Consider the following 11,508-nt stretch of genomic DNA (forward strand, 5'->3'; position numbering starts at 1 on the left):
AAGTCAAGCCAGTTCTACTTGAACAGGTGAAAGAAGCACAGAAGTTAGATGAGAAGCTTGTGAAATTGATCAAAGAAGTTCAAACTGGAGAAAAGCCTGATTTCAAATTGAGGGAGGATGGTGTTCTACTTTATCAAAATAGGTTATGTGTCCCTAAAGATGACAACTTGAGAAAAGAAATTTTGAAGGAAGCACATACTTCACCATATGCAATGCACCCTGGAGGTACTAAAATGTACCAAACCATCAAAGAACACTACTGGTGGAATGGTATGAAAAAGGACATTGCGGAATTTATTTCTAGATGCTTAGTTTGTCAACAGATAAAGGCCGAGCATCAAGTCCCAACTGGGTTATTACAACCATTGTCGATACCTGAGTGGAAATGGGAAAGAATAACTATGGACTTTGTTTCTGGGCTTCCACACACTCAAAGAAATCATGATGCAATCTGGGTTATAGTTGATAGGCTAACCCAAAGTGCCCATTTCTTGGCCATCAGAATGGACTACCCACTTGAACGTTTAACAGAATTGTACGTTAATGAGATTGTGAGGCTACATGGTGTTCCTGTTTCTATTGTATCTGACCGAGACCCAAGGTTTACATCCAAATTCTGGACTAGATTTCAAGAAGCTTTGGGCATTAGGTTGAACTTTAGTACTTCTTTCCATCCTCAGACAGACGGCTGGTCCGAGAGGGTGATTCAAATATTGGAAGATATGCTTCGAGCTTGCATTATGGAATTTGAGGGTAGTTGGGACAGACACCTAGCCTTGATAGAATTCGCTTACAATAATAGTTACCAATCAAGTATTGGCACGCCTCCCTACGAAGCCTTATATGGGAGACAGTGTAGAACTCCCTTTTGTTGGAGAGAAGTTGGTGAAAGAAAATTGGTTGGTCCTGAGATTGTGCAACAAACTGAGGTTAAAGTAAGAGTCATCAAGGATCGTCTAAAAATTGCTTCAGATAGACAAAAGTCTTATGCTGATCTTAAAAGGCGTGAAATTGAGCATCAAGTGGGAGATAAAGTATTTTTAAAGGTTTCTCCATGGAAGAAGATTATGAGATTTGGCCAAAAAGGAAAACTTAGTCCTCGATTTATTGGACCATATGAAGTACTTGAGAGGGTTGGTCCAGTTACGTATAAATTAGCTCTTCCACCGGAGTTAGATAGAATCCACAATGTCTTCCATGTTTCTATGCTTAGAAGATATCGCTCAGATCCATCTCATGTTCTTCCTGTTGAATCCATTGAGGTCAGCCCTGACTTGACATATGAAGAGGAACCTATCCAAATCTTGGCGCATGAGACAAAAGAGCTTAGAAACAAGAAAATCCCATTAGTAAAAGTACTTTGGAGAAATCATTCTCGCAAAAAAGCTACCTGGGAGTGAGAAGAGGATATGCGAATTCAATATCCACAGTTGTTTTGAGGCTAGTATAAGGTAAATTTCGGGACGAAATATCTTAAGGGGGGGAGAGTTGTAACACCCCAATTTTTTTTTTTGAACTCGCTCTTGAATTTTTGGATTGACCATACCTTGATAGTAACGGTATATTTTACTTCGCACTCCCCGAATGTGAACTTGACGACATTTGAAACTTGTTTGAAGTGTTATGGTGTAGTTGTATAAACTACTCCTACTATGATTATCTTATTAAATTTATTAAATGGATTAGATATTTATAAAATTGGGCAACCTTTTTGTTTTATTTTATTTTATTTTATTATTTTCTTTCATTCTTATCAAGGAAGATACAATATTTTTTTATTTTCATTCTTATCAAGATACATATCCCTTGTCTCTTAATCCCCCCACCTCTATAATTTCGTTTTCTCTCTAGAAAAATAAGACCCAAAAACTTCTCTCCTCTCATAACATTCATTCACTAAATCAATCATCAATATTTTCCTTGGTTGATCCCCAAACAACTCCACACGATTGAGGTAAGTTACAAACCCGTTTTTGGATTGGACTGCTGTTAGTGTTTTTAGCATAACTCCTTGTATAAAGCTTAGTTTCAAGTGCTTCAAGATGTTCTAGAAATCTATTTCATAACCCTACAACTTTTGTTCAGGCTTAAAAACTTATTTTTGCTTTTATTCACTCGAAAAGGGGAGAAGAACTGCAGTGCAGGTGCTGCCCAGATTTTCGTTTTGCAAAACCTATATGCACTGCTGTTAGTATTTTGAGCATATCCTTTTGTACAAAACTGCTATGTGGGTGATTCGAATTTACCTGAGACCCTAAGACATATATCTACAACTTTCATTAAGGCCTCAAAGTCTATGTTTGCCATTTACCCCTTTGAAACTGAGCGACAGTACAAGACAGTAGTATTGTCCAGAATTCCTGTTTTGATAGTTTAGGCTGATTTTCACTGATTTCATGTTTAGTTTCGATGTGCTGAGACTATTGAACTTAAGTAGATATTTGATTGTGTATTTAAGGTATATATGCTCTTGTACAAGCTAAGAGGAACTGTTTGACGAAGTGGACTTTGGTTGGTCTACGACATAGATGATTTGAACTCCTCGAGTTGTGGTAAAACTTGTTGTGTGGTAAAACGCCAAGGTTTGTGTATAAACTTGAACTTGGAATATCTTTGTTTTCTGGAATTTTTGAAGTACCTTGATGGGTTGTTTCCTTACTCTTCATCTTATATCATGGTATGGTTGTTATCTCAAGTGTTGCAAAACTTTCGCTAAATTGCCTACTTGTACGAATTGCTTGATCATTTTGCATTCTTGTTGGGACTTTTTCCTTCTTGTTACGGTGACTTTGTCATCGATATCGGCATGCCTCTCGATTCAGATCTTGCCCATATTGACTTCGGATTTACATTTCGTCTTGATGATGGATTTTCGTCCATTTTCGAGTACGAGTGGAAAGTCACTTTCGACATGGCTCTTGATTCTCTTGACTATTGGGTGACGACCCTTCTTGATTTGGGGCTTTGTCCCATCTTGATATGGATTGTGCTTGGTGTGATGGCATGACGTACATATTGGGCGAAATTGGTTATTTGACAAACTCTCTTGAATTAAATTATAAGCTTTCTTGATACTTAAGCCTTCGAATATTAGTATCGATATTTTTGAAACTCTTCAAGGTTGGTATTTGATACATTGATATACTTGTTTACTTGGTTTATTGTTATCTTATTGAGCTACCTACGACGGACAAGGAAATTGGAGAATCTAATGGCTCCAAGCCCAAAGTTTATACACCACTAAGCTTTATGCTTAGCGATACTTGTTTTCTATCATAGGTAATGCGCGGGAAGAGATGTGAAGATGGCCTTTTGGAGTATACTTTGGGAGCCTTAGTGAAGATCACATTTGCATATGCATCTAGGTCTTGTAAAAAATTTGGGGACTTGTACATGATCCATGTGTGGCACTTATGTATGAAATTTTGAAGGCTTGTTGGACACAAGACCATATGCTTGTAACTTGAACTTGGTGACTTGTTTTGCTATTTTAGGGTGTGCTACCAACCCAAGTCACGCCATGCACTGGGTTTACATTATGCCTCGTAATTATGTACAAAGGAAGATACTAGTTTCTGTGATAATCGCAAGTTTGAGTTTTGTGTATCTTATGGACCTGCAATGGTGTTGATTTGAAAATATAATTTCAAAACGAAGTTTTTTAAATTTGTTGACTATTTGAGAAGGGAAGTACCTGTCACGACCCAACCCCGTAGGCCGTGACTAGTGCCCGATCTGGGCACCCGAACCCATCTATCAAATATTATCTCAAATTCTATCAACCCATCCTAGTATATGGCGGAAGCCGACAAGGCTTTATTTCAAATTTAGGTAATTTCCAGAAAAATTTCGGCAGAGTTTCCTTTATTTTACGGACTATCCAATATACCCTGCACCCAGAAAATACCAACAAAAGCCACACAGGGCTAACCAAGCAATATATAAACATATGCGGACCGGCCGCCTCGGCGTATAGGATCGCCCAAACAACATATGCGGACCGGCCGCCTCGGCGTATGGGATCGCCCAAACGACATGTACATACATCCATACAGAAAGACCCTAACCCACAAACATGTCCACAGACCTCTAAACAGACCGACAGAATCATATGACGGGACAGGGCCCCCGCCGTACCCATGAACGAATATATACAAATGCACTAATAAAAATATATATACCAAAAGTATAAGCTCCGGAAAGAGAGGAGCACTCCGAATAGCAGAAAGGGTGTCCTAAACAGGTGGATCACCAGGCTGTGCGTCTGTACCTGCGGGCATGAAACGCAGCCCCCGGAGAAGGGGGTCAGTACGAAATATGTACTGAGTATGCAAAACAGAAGGTACAGAAATAAATCTGAATAATAATCGAATCAGATATATAGAAAATAATACATATCAAAATGTTTATTTCCAAAGTATAAATTATGCATAGGGCACTGGAAAATGTGGTCGCCCGCCTGTCGATGGCGCCACAACACAGCATAACACCAGAAAGTTTCAAATCTCCGAATCCCCGTCACACATCACAACACAGCATAACGCCAAACACAGCATAACGCCAAACATAAGTGGAACCCGGCCCTCGAGCGAGGAGCACGGTGAACCATAAACACAGCATAACACCGGAATGTATCAAAAAGCGCACGACAACAGAACCGGCCCGGGAACCGGCGAACGATATCATAGTAGGCACGAGCGGAGTAGTGAGGAATCATATGCATAAAATCATTATTATAAATCCGAAGGATAAGTAAAATAGTCATATTCGAAATCGGAGTAATAATTATCACTTTTTGATTCAAAGTTGTCGAATTTACATAAAGGGGGTCGTGGGACCCACGGACGAGTATAGACCCGAACTGAGCCCGCCTATGAAAAACATACCCATTATACATCAAGCAAACTCCTATAAAAATTATTGGACCGATCCGAGCCTCTATGCGAAAAATATGGCATTCAGAGATTACAAAATTTCTTAAAGTGAACATTTTCTATGCGAATTTCGGAAAGCGATTACTTCAAATACATCATGGTTCATATTTCATAAAAACATACATAAGAGTGTCAAAGAATATATATATGGATCATAACATGCTCGGATCTCGAATTTGGAATTCCCTTAAAGCTCTAATCTAGCCTATGTGAAACTAAGGCATGCCAAAAGAAGGAAGGTTGCTTTACATACCTCTTACGCACTTCCAAAATAGCCAATCTAAAGTAAATTTCCAATCTACGCCTCGGGCTCCCCAAGGTCTACAAATACGCCAACGAATACCAAACATTAGTTACGGACACTTGAGCCATTCTTTCCAACTAATCATTAAATTCTACAGAAAATTCGGCAGCACTTCCCCTATAAATAGGCCATCCCGAGAATTTATCTCGCTCAAAATCAACAACAACCACAATAACCAACCTAGCAACATCAATAATCAATTCGAAAGGCAAAACAACATTAATAGCTCTCTTTTACATCTTTCAACAACTTTCCAAATATTCGTTTCAACGGCTTACTTTCAAGCCACAATATCGTTCGTACAATCGATTATTAACCCAAATCCATACTAACAACATTAGAGGACTTCTAAACCATTCACATAATTTTTTTCCAACAATCCAAAAATTTTCCCAAAGCTGGCCGAAACCAGTCCCCTAAACTGTGAGCAACCCTCTCGTTTCTTTCCTTATTTTTAAGTCATGTTTTGTATCACAATCCACAATATAACGATATGATTTTCATAAAATATACAATTTACGTCAAACGCACAACTAGCCTCAAAACAGCCCCCTACACGGCTTCAACACAACTACGACAACTTCATGATTTTTTTTTATCCATTTATCCACACCACAACACATTCAATTTACTCCCAATACATGTACAAGAAGATTAAGCATGATTCCATCTAAACCTATCACTCACGGCTCACTTCAACTTCAACAACAACAATCCAATACCGACATGCAAAAAAAATTATATACATTCAATTCATCATCTATACATGTTCATAATGTATCCAAACTCATTATAAATGTAAAAGAAATAACCAATTCTTACCTTGAATACTTGGCTCCAATTTGTGTCTTAAATTCTTATACTTATTCTTGCTTCTCCACCTCCCTCTCCTTGTCTTCTCCTTAGAATTTTATTAAATCACAAAACTGATTTTTTTTTTTCTCCACTCTAGCCGTGACCTCCTTCTCTTTCAACTCTTCTTTTTCTTGGTTTGTTTAGTTCTTGAAAGCTGATTTTTCAACAAGTGGAGTTGGAAAGTGTCATTTGCACTATGCCTTATTTTATATATTATTCCCCATATTGCTACACATATTCCCTCTTTTGAGGACTCACTTTTGCACCTTGTTTCTTTAATTTTCAGATTTGATTCCCCCCTTTTTTTTTCTTTTTTTTTTATTCGGGTGGGGCCCACATGGCCCCTTAGGCTTAATTACTTAATGAAGTGATTAAATTTTAATCCCACTTAATAATCTAATCATAGTTAATTTACCCCTAATCTCCAATAATATCTTTATACCAATAAAATTTATAAACAATTTATGTTTTAATTAAAATTAAAAAAAATTAAAGATTTCTATTTCGTGTCCGAAAATAATTCCGCCTTTAACTTGATTCGACTTGCTTGCGAATAATTTGACGTATAAATATACGGGGTATAACATTCTCCCCCCCTTTAGAACATTCGTCCTCGAATGTTACATTAGTCTTATAGGGTCTCACAACATTCCGGGTTAGTTTCCTTTTGAGTAGCATATATCAATTTCTTACCAATCAATGTAACGAATTTAGAAATTCAAATCACCTGTAAACACACCTGGTGGCGCCTCCTGGTCCTGTCGGCTGGCCAACGCATATATGCGGTTCGAAGGACTGCTAGAACCTGAAGCACCGCCACGGCCTCGACCGCGACCCGCCTGTACCGGCATACCTCGTCCCGCAGGGCGCATGGCTGAGGGAGTAGAAGATGAACCCGCGGCTGATCCCGTCGGCTGAACTGTACTACCAGAACCACTTGCCATTGGACAATCACGCATCATATGGCCCTGACGGCCGCAAGAAAAACAGGCTCCCGTAGCTCGGTAGCACTCTCCTGGATGAGATCTCCCACAATACGAACACCGAGGCATAGGTGGCCTCGCCTGGCTGGAACCTCGGCTCACCTGTGAACCTGGAACCCTGGAGCTCTGGCCTGCTCCTAAGTATCTGGCACTATCAAATCCCTCTCCGGTAGACTGCGGGGGCGCACTTTGCCCTGGCTGAGAAGACTGTCTAACATACTGTTGAGGCTGCCCGCCTTGAGGCTCCCCAGAATACCCAGCGGACCTGGCCCTCTTGGGCGGCCTCCTGTCTCGATCTCTACCAGCATAATCGGCTCTATGTCGGTCCTCCATACCCAGAGCATAAGCCTGTAGTCGGGCAATATCCATGTCTGTCTGCAATGCCACCGCCATACAGCCATCAATCAAGTAGCGGTCTAACCCCATCACGTATCTGTGCATCCGATCGGCCATATCTGCTACTATGGCAGGTGCGTACCGGGCCAGAGAATCAAACTCCATATTATACTCACGAACACTCCGACCCCTCTGCTGCAGATGTAAAAATCGGTCAACCCGCGCCCGCCGTAACTCTGGGGGCAAAAAGTGGCGGGTAAAAGCAGCCACGAACTCGTCCCAAGTAGCTGGGGAAGCACCCTCACCCCTAGATAGCTCCCAGGACTCATACCAGTGAGCAGCGACATCCCGTAGTCTATGCGAAGCCAACTCAACAGACTCAGTCTCTGAAGCCCTGACCAAATCTAGTGAGCGCCGCATCCCCCGAATAAAGTCATGGGGGTCCTCATCGGGCTTAGACCCGTAAAACTCTGGAGGGCCACATAATAGAAACTCTCGAACCCTCAGGCTGTCACGCCTATCGTCATCATCATCATCTCTCCGCCCGTGTCTGCGAGCCTGTCCCGCTACCAGAGTGGTCAATAACTGCACAGCCTCTCTCAGTGTCCTGTCCTCCGCCCCTGGCTGAGGAGCTGGAGGCGCGGGAGCTGAAGCCCCTGGAGCTAATGGAGAAGCTGCTCCAGACTCCTCTGACGATGAAGACGTAGCAGAGTCGGCTGGCCGGGACGTAATATCACGCATCATCTGAGCAAGGGTCCGAGTACCCTTTTGAGCCAGGCTGGTCTCTCCTACTACGCCCTTTTTCTTCTGGGCGGCCGTCGCCTTTTTCGGAGGCATCACTGAAAGAAAAACAACAACAGATCAAAACAGAATCATCCTAATACCACAGTTCTATCGCACGATCTAAGATCAGAAGAAAAGACAACATCCTAAATGTCCTGTAGCCTCCTGTTTATAGATGTGGTGCACAACACAACGATAAACAAGACTCTACTAGACACGATCTGTGGACACTCCGAGGACAAACCGCTCTGATACCACTTCTGTCACGACCCAACCCCGTAGGCCGTGACTAGTGCCCGATCTGGGCACCCGAACCCATCTATCAAATATTATCTCAAATTCTATCAACCCATCCTAGTATATGGCGGAAGCCGACAAGGCTTTATTTCAAATTTAGGTAATTTCCAGAAAAATTTCGGCAGAGTTTCCTTTATTTTACGGACTATCCAATATACCCTGCACCCAGAAAATACCAACAAAAGCCACACAGGGCTAACCAAGCAATATATAAACATATGCGGACCGGCCGCCTCGGCGTATAGGATCGCCCAAACAACATATGCGGACCGGCCGCCTCGGCGTATGGGATCGCCCAAACGACATGTACATACATCCATACAGAAAGACCCTAACCCACAAACATGTCCACAGACCTCTAAACAGACCGACAGAATCATATGACGGGACAGGGCCCCCGCCGTACCCATGAACGAATATATACAAATGCACTAATAAAAATATATATACCAAAAGTATAAGCTCCGGAAAGAGAGGAGCACTCCGAATAGCAGAAAGGGTGTCCTAAACAGGTGGATCACCAGGCTGTGCGTCTGTACCTGCGGGCATGAAACGCAGCCCCCGGAGAAGGGGGTCAGTACGAAATATGTACTGAGTATGCAAAACAGAAGGTACAGAAATAAATCTGAATAATAATCGAATCAGATATATAGAAAATAATACATATCAAAATGTTTATTTCCAAAGTATAAATTATGCATAGGGCACTGGAAAATGTGGTCGCCCGCCTGTCGATGGCGCCACAACACAGCATAACACCAGAAAGTTTCAAATCTCCGAATCCCCGTCACACATCACAACACAGCATAACGCCAAACACAGCATAACGCCAAACATAAGTGGAACCCGGCCCTCGAGCGAGGAGCACGGTGAACCATAAACACAGCATAACACCGGAATGTATCAAAAAGCGCACGACAACAGAACCGGCCCGGGAACCGGCGAACGATATCATAGTAGGCACGAGCGGAGTAGTGAGGAATCATATGCATAAAATCATTATTATAAATCCGAAGGATAAGTAAAATAGTCATATTCGAAATCGGAGTAATAATTATCACTTTTTGATTCAAAGTTGTCGAATTTACATAAAGGGCGTCGTGGGACCCACGGACGAGTATAGACCCGAACTGAGCCCGCCTATGAAAAACATACCCATTATACATCAAGCAAACTCCTATAAAAATTATTGGACCGATCCGAGCCTCTATGCGAAAAATATGGCATTCAGAGATTACAAAATTTCTTAAAGTGAACATTTTCTATGCGAATTTCGGAAAGCGATTACTTCAAATACATCATGGTTCATATTTCATAAAAACATACATAAGAGTGTCAAAGAATATATATATGGATCATAACATGCTCGGATCTCGAATTTGGAATTCCCTTAAAGCTCTAATCTAGCCTATGTGAAACTAAGGCATGCCAAAAGAAGGAAGGTTGCTTTACATACCTCTTACGCACTTCCAAAATAGCCAATCTAAAGTAAATTTCCAATCTACGCCTCGGGCTCCCCAAGGTCTACAAATACGCCAACGAATACCAAACATTAGTTAAGGACACTTGAGCCATTCTTTCCAACTAATCATTAAATTCTACAGAAAATTCGGCAGCACTTCCCCTATAAATAGGCCATCCCGAGAATTTATCTCGCTCAAAATCAACAACAACCACAATAACCAACCTAGCAACATCAATAATCAATTCGAAAGGCAAAACATCATTAATAGCTCTCTTTTACATCTTTCAACAACTTTCCAAATATTCGTTTCAACGGCTTACTTTCAAGCCACAATATCGTTCGTACATTCGATTATTAACCCAAATCCATACTAACAACATAAGAGGACTTCTAAACCATTCACATAATTTTTTTCCAACAATCCAAAAATTTTCCCAAAGCTGGCCGAAACCAGTCCCCTAAACTGTGAGCAGCCCTCTCGTTGCTTTCCTTATTTTTAAGTCATGTTTTGTATCACAATCCACAATATAACGATATGATTTTCATAAAATATACAATTTACGTCAAACGCACAACTAGCCTCAAAACAGCCCCCTACACGGCTTCAACACAACTACGACAACTTCATGATTTTTTTTTATCCATTTATCCACACCACAACACATTCAATTTACTCCCAATACATGTACAAGAAGATTAAGCATGATTCCATCTAAACCTATCACTCACGGCTCACTTCAACTTCAACAACAACAATCCAATACCGACATGCAAAAAAAATTATATACATTCAATTCATCATCTATACATGTTCATAATGTATCCAAACTCATTATAAATGTAAAAGAAATAACCAATTCTTACCTTGAATACTTGGCTCCAATTTGTGTCTTAAATTCTTATACTTATTCTTGCTTCTCCACCTCCCTCTCCTTGTCTTCTCCTTAGAATTTTATTAAATCACAAAACTGATTTTTTTTTTCTCCACTCTAGCCGTGACCTCCTTCTCTTTCAACTCTTCTTTTTCTTGGTTTGTTTAGTTCTTGAAAGCTGATTTTTCAACAAGTGGAGTTGGAAAGTGTCATTTGCACTATGCCTTATTTTATATATTATTCCCCATATTGCTACACGTATTCCCTCTTTTGAGGACTCACTTTTGCACCTTGTTTCTTTAATTTTCAGATTTGATTCCCCCCTTTTTTTTTCTTTTTTTTTTTATTCGGGTGGGGCCCACATGGCCCCTTAGGCTTAATTAATTAATGAAGTGATTAAATTTTAATCCCACTTAATAATCTAATCATAGTTAATTTACCCCTAATCTCCAATAATATCTTTATACCAATAAAATTTATAAACAATTTATGTTTTAATTAAAATTAAAAAAAATTAAAGATTTCTATTTCGTGTCCGAAAATAATTCCGCCTTTAACTTGATTCGACTTGCTTGCGAATAATTTGACGTATAAATATACGGGGTATAACAGTACCATTTTAAATGCATACTTTGATATTGTATTTCATCTAAGAAATTTTTCGGAGGGTACAGTGAAA

At 40.4% G+C, this 11,508-nt stretch overlaps 2 long non-coding RNA genes across 2 annotated transcripts; both read right to left on the minus strand.

The window, feature by feature from the left end:
- Positions 1–3,921: 3,921 nt before the first annotated feature.
- LOC132615080 (uncharacterized) lies at positions 3,922–5,278 on the minus strand. The gene is made up of 2 exons (XR_009572541.1): positions 5,188–5,278; positions 3,922–4,270 (listed from the first exon to the last, which is right to left on the minus strand). It is a non-coding gene; the product is annotated as an uncharacterized LOC132615080 (long non-coding RNA).
- A 3,404-nt stretch (positions 5,279–8,682) lies between these two features.
- On the minus strand, positions 8,683–10,156 carry LOC132614999 (uncharacterized). The gene is made up of 2 exons (XR_009572520.1): positions 9,949–10,156; positions 8,683–9,031 (listed from the first exon to the last, which is right to left on the minus strand). It is a non-coding gene; the product is annotated as an uncharacterized LOC132614999 (long non-coding RNA).
- Positions 10,157–11,508: the final 1,352 nt, after the last annotated feature.

This window comes from Lycium barbarum, chromosome 10, assembly GCF_019175385.1.
Source record: "Lycium barbarum isolate Lr01 chromosome 10, ASM1917538v2, whole genome shotgun sequence".
Lineage (NCBI taxonomy): Eukaryota > Viridiplantae > Streptophyta > Magnoliopsida > Solanales > Solanaceae > Lycium > Lycium barbarum.